Below are 6,522 nucleotides of genomic sequence, written 5' to 3'. Positions count from 1 at the left end.
TGAAATGACATGTTCTATACCATATGTACAAATTTGTCAGAAACGCAAATATGGTCAAATGAACGCAATAAATCAAATCAAATCAAATCAAAGATATGGATTAATATTTTGGGAAAAATGAAATGAAATCTTTGAGTTTTACGTCCCACGGTTATGCCGGTTAGGCTAAAGGAGACGGTGATTGTGAGAGATGAGTGAAAAGGTGGAATGAAGAAAGTGGGAGGAAACGGGAGAACCCCGAGAAAACCCACGAGCACGGTGTTTGTCCACCACAAAGTTCACTTGGCGGGGGCTGGGATCGAACCCGGGACCCCAAGCACCAGAGGTGACCGCTCTACCACTGAGCCACCGCGCCCCCCAGAATATTTTGGGAAAATACTGTAAAAAGTAGAGATAATTTCGTTCTTCAAAAAAGAGTTGTACGAATCCTAGCTGGGGTAGGATCCCGAGAGTCCTGTAGGAAATATTTTTAAAGAACTAGCTATACTACCTTTACCATGTTTGTGTATATATTGCTTAATAGAATTTGTAAGATCCAATATAAATGAGTACACAACAAACGGTGACGTGCATGGATACAACACAAGAAAAAAGACTAATTTTCATCCACCAAACCATAGAACAGCAATGTACGAAAAGGGAGTAAAATATGCTAGTATTATGCTATACAATAAGTTACCAAACAAATTAAAGGTAATCAAGCCTAATGTTGCATTCAAAAGAAAATTAAAAGAATACCTATTGTCACATTGCTTCTATACAATAGATGAATATAATCAGTTAAATAGTCACAATGTAAATAGTAGTAGCAAAGTAACAAGATAGGTTCATTTATGTATAAGGTATGTTGTAGTATTGGTATAATGATATTTCAAATTACTGTAATGTATAAAAGTATGAATTATGTTTAACAAATGTGTGTAATATATGTACTGTATCAATTAACCATGACGAATCCCATGTACTATCGGAAAATTAATTCCAAGTTTGTACAGAATGGAGGATAAATAAAATGAAAATGAAACGTTAACGATAAAGAATTAGCAATATTTCTATCTAACAATACTGCAAGAAGATCCTTTATTCATACTGTCTCATCCAGGCTTGGCTTTATCCAAGATCTGGTAACTTTATTATAATATTTCAGTAACATCAGCCTCAATAATACATATGAGATGAATATGCAGCCAATAGGAATGGGTAGATGAAAACATGAGCCACAGGATGTTCTAAACATAATAGAGAATCATGAACCAAAAATAAAAATAAATCTGTTATAGCATTTAAAATTCATATAACAGATAATGTAATTAAAGAAAAAGTAAAATTAGAAAAGCAGTCAATAATCATATGCAATGAAAATAAAGAGAAGATGGTACATCATTTATGTACCATCGATCAAAATGTGAACTGAAAAGTATGTGGAAACAATTCCTAACTAAATTCAAAACCAGTCTGAAAATGAAAAAGTAAAGTGAAATCTAGTCATGATAAGAAGAAATACTAAATTTAAGTAAAATCAATGAAAAAATAAAAACCACCGAAAAAAATAAAATTGACGAAAACAAGGGTAACATAACTACCAGCTATTCATATCAAAACCTAGAACGTTCCTGCAAGTCAACACCGGAAAATTTCAGTGGTGTAATTGGGAATAAAACCAGGGACCACGCACTACGCAGTCGCATGTGTTACAATTCGGCTAAGCAGGTCAATATATTTTTTATTTAAAAAACTTGAGAAATTTGTTTCCCTTTTAATGTTTTTACTCGCTCGCGTAGACAATAAATTTTGATGTTTATGTTGACGAGAAAGAATCCCTCCCCCCAAAAGAAGAATTCAGTACATAACTAATTTCTTGAAATCTTATGTAGGGTTAAAGGGAGCTTCTAGGAGATAAGTTTTGTTTCTAACATGACTGTACAATATTTGTGATAAATTATAAGAAAGTCGTATTATCAGGGACTACAAATGGAGTATACTGCATATTAGAATAATCAATTTTTGATATCACTATACTAAGTCGGGGTATGCTTAAGCGGGATTTATGTACATACTTTCAATAGTATAATTGAACAAAATATACTAATTTTTAATAACTTCCTCACACTTCTGTCTACTGCACAGGCTGCTGTTTGTTGAAAATGCAATATGAGTATACTTTTTTTCCTTTCTTTTCTACAAAGTTTTAATACTTTGTGTAATCCATCTGATATTATTTATTTTCAATTTCATTTTCCACTTCAAATTACAAGAATCACTTCAACAATATTATAACAAACCATGAAGTGACTTTTGGTGCTCGTATGTTCTGGCCACCCTGTAAAGTAAATCACTCACACCTCCCCGCCCATCAACTCCTTCAACCAATAACAACATATAAACACACCACAGCGACTGTACAAAACAAATGCACGAATTAGTCAAATGGGTAATATATTCTGTGCAATCGGATGCAAACCTCGACTATAATTGAAAACCACAAGAAAGATGCCTCATCAGACTACATTACCCTCTTCCAATCATCGACAATTCAGGCCTTATCTTCTCCACACAATCTTTTTCACTGCCCTGTTGGCATGACAATCAGAGGTTTCAAAATTGCAGCCTGATTGTCCGCACCAGAACACTTATAAGTCGTTATTACTTTTATTTTTAACTCATGAGTATCATTGATCTGTAGAGCAAAAGTGACTTAATTAAACAATCTCTTGAGTAACATAACTGTTTTGTATTTTTTTTTTTTTTTTTTTTTTTTGAAAAAGAAGAAACCTGTTTCATCCGCATTAAACACTTGCTCAGGTTTGTATCCGCCTTCAGGAATTAACTTCATAAATTCATCTGGATGTGCTGCTGTCCTGCTACGACTGTAGTACCACAATTTTGATGTTTTAGAGTGACTGACGCACTTTGAATTTGTTAAACCATCTTTCTGATGCTTGAAATCCTCCAGCTGGATCTTCAGTGGTAGATTCTTTAAAGATGTTTAGCCTTCTCAGGAATTATTACATCATTCAAACGCACTCCCTTCTGATTACGGTCTTCAATCCATAATGTTAATGGGGCTTCTATTTTTTTTAATTACTGGATCACGCATGGTTTTCGCTAATAGCGAAGTCGAAGCTATAGAATTCCTGATTTTCTCTTCAGATTTGTTGATACTTCGTACAGTTGATTTGTTGATATTAAAAAAACACGACACGGATGCAAACATCTCTCTAACTAGGGATGATTCCATTCCGGGACCAAGTACCTTCGAAAAAGGTATATATCGTCTGAACGCTCTTGCCAAGAGAAGTATGAAACCGTTATCGAATCAAGGGCAAACCCGCAGACTGACCTTATAAGGGGCCAGTTTGTTGGTGTTTGTGACCCTATGTATTGCATATTCGACAGAAGTAAAAATGAATGTTACGATGCATCAGGCGTAAGCACCTGAGCCCATCATGTTCCCTTTTGTTTCATTGGTAGAACGTAAGTTGGGCAAGAGTTTCATAATATCGCTTTGCACCCAGACGTACCCATTTGGTCAGTGTTGCCAACCAATTGTGTAACTCTCAAACATCGTGCAAATGGTAGCTATCACTAACATAACAATTTCTTGATCGTCAAACTGTACTATGAAGTAATATGAATTTGGTTCACTAACCTGGTTTCCTGTTTACACTTTCCAAACCATTGATACTCACAATTTCGAACACAAACTTTTTAGAACTAATTTTACACCAAAAAAAAAATATCTGGGTTCCACTCCTCGGACATCGAACCTGGACATCTGCAGGGAATTACTTTATTCCAGTATTCTGCCTCTACCCATAGTTTCTTATCTCGGCATTTGGAGACTGGTATCCCTCTTTTACTTATAGATTTTCTACGGTTCGCTAACTGCGAACAAAACCGTAGTTCAAAAAAATTTATCCGAAGATACCAACTTCATCACAGCAGCGTTACGACGCCATGAGGCCGTCAGCAACGAAGCACCAACTTCCTATTTTGTCCTCGTTTCGTTCCGTCACTCGGTCCCTTGTGGTTTTTTATAACCAACTTGAACGTTCACCACTTTGGCTTTCTTTCGAAGTTAATTTTTCACTTAAAATCATCCAAAAACTTTTATATTTCGCCGAAAATTATTCACACTAATAAATCCGTGTCATCCACTATGGATGCTACTCTTCAAGGCGTCTGTCTCACAAAGATGATTACGGGGATTGGCTGATAAATCTCGACAACAATAGGATGAGCAAATCGTGATTTAAGATGAAAAATACCGACCAATTAACTTTTGACACCTGATAATTCTTCGTTTACGTCAGATGATGCACGTAGAAGAAAGTAATGTTCGATTTAAAGGACTTTTTAAGAATTTATGTTAAGATGGCCGAAAATATAGAAACTAGAAATTATTAAAATTTACGTAGAAAAATTATGAAACTTTTATAGATGACTTCTAACTTCAGAATTCGACAGGAAAATGTTCTGAAGACATGAAAAACACTGAAATATGAAGTTTTTACCACAAAAATCATAAAACACAAGAAAATATACAAAATGACACAAAAATCAATATACTACAATTCTACGAACTAAACTAACCTAACCAAGACACCATTTTTCCTAATGACACGAAATACGACCAAAAAATAAAATTTTATACCATTAAATACACGTCTATATACAGTATCTAATTTATTTATATATATAGGGTGTTCCAAATTTTTCGTCACATGATACCTGTCATCTTGGGAGGTATCAATTGTAAATACCATGTGGCAGATGTTTTCTGTACCACTGGATGTATATCCATTAAACGTGGCTAAAACAACATTCGTCACTAGAAAAAAAAAGAAAAAACATACTGTGGACATATTCCTCCTCCAAGGACCCCAGTTTGTCAGTGTTACCAACCAACTATATAAATGAGAAGATGTAAAGCAGGTTTAGTACGATGAGACGTTTATGCGCCAAGATTGGCAGAAATATCACGCGAAATGCCATTCATATCATTAGACAATATAAAAATAACAAGAAGCTAGTATACTACTATTTGAAGAACTTTCATTTTGAAAACGTTAGCAATACTGATAAGACTGGGGTGCTTCTGGAATGGTAACAACCACAGAATATTTGCTGTTGTGTCAAATGATGTTTATGCCAAGTTTTGTCTCTATGCATGCAATGATCAGGCAACCTTTCGAGAAAATGTATTTTAGAATGATTGGCAACATTGCCAAATTGGGGTGCTTGGGCACACTCACACTATGTTTTCCACTGTCCAATGCTGCTTCTGTCACATTTGTTCTATATTCGTTCAATGGCACACATCCTATTTGCAACATTGTGATATTTACATTTGATTCGCAACACTGACAACCTAGAATGGTTGGAAAAAACGGTCAAACTCTACGTATTTTTGCTATAATGTCGCGTAATGTTTCTGCCAATCTTGGTGTATAAACGTCTCTTCGTACGAAACCTGCTTTACACCTTCTCAATTTTTACGGTTGGCTGGTAACACTGACAAACTGGGCTCCTTGAAGGAGGAATACGTGCACAGTATATTTTTTCCAGTGACGAATGATGTTTATGCCACGTTTCATGGATATACGTCCAGTATTACAGAAACCATCTGCCACATGGTATTTACAATTGGTTGGCAACACTGACCAAATGGATGTGTCTGGGTGCAAAGCGATATTATCAAACTCTTGCCCGAGTTCTGTTCTAGCAATGAGCCAAAACGGAACATGATGGGCTCAGACGCTTACTCATGATGCATCGTTAACATTCATTTTTACTTCTGTCGAATATGCAATACATAAGGTCACAAACACCAACAAACTGGCCCCTTATTGGATCAGGTTGTGGGTTTGCCCGCGATTTGAAAACGGTTTCGTACTTCTCTTGACAAGAGCTTCCAGATGGTATATAGGTTTTCCCCAGGTACTTGGTCCCGGGATGGAATCATCCCTAGTAAGATGTAAACGATCAAGAACTTCCATTGAAATCTTAAACGACAAAGCATTTTCTTTTCCTGGTGCAAACTATCTTCCCTTTACTTTTACCCGGGATTATAATGTTCACGATTTATAAATCGTAATAGATAATAAAACAAGGAGAGGGCATGCTACGAATTTTGTATATTGCTGTTACCCTGGGGCACTGTTGTTCTTGATACACTTAACATACTGACATTCTTGATTACAGCTGGTCTAACTAACCCAACACGTAATGTTTTTTAGCCTCTTTGAAAATCGGAAAGGTCTCCCACTTTGTATCACCAATGTCTTGCTTATTCCAATGTAATTTTAATGTAATTTTTGAGTTTTACGTTCGACGGTTATGCCGGCTAGGCTAAAGGAGACGGTGATGATTAGTAATGAATGAAATGATGGAATAAAGAAAGTAAGAGAACCCCGAAGAAACCCACGCACACGGTGTTTTTCCACCACAAAGTTCACTTGGCGGGAGCAGGGTTTGAACCCGGGACCCCAAGCATCAGAAGTGAACGCTCTACTACTGAGC

Source organism: Thermobia domestica, chromosome 11 (assembly GCF_964235325.1).
Source record: "Thermobia domestica chromosome 11, izTheDome1.hap1.1, whole genome shotgun sequence".
NCBI lineage: Eukaryota > Metazoa > Arthropoda > Insecta > Zygentoma > Lepismatidae > Thermobia > Thermobia domestica.
Note: the sequence above shows the minus strand (reverse complement) of the source record.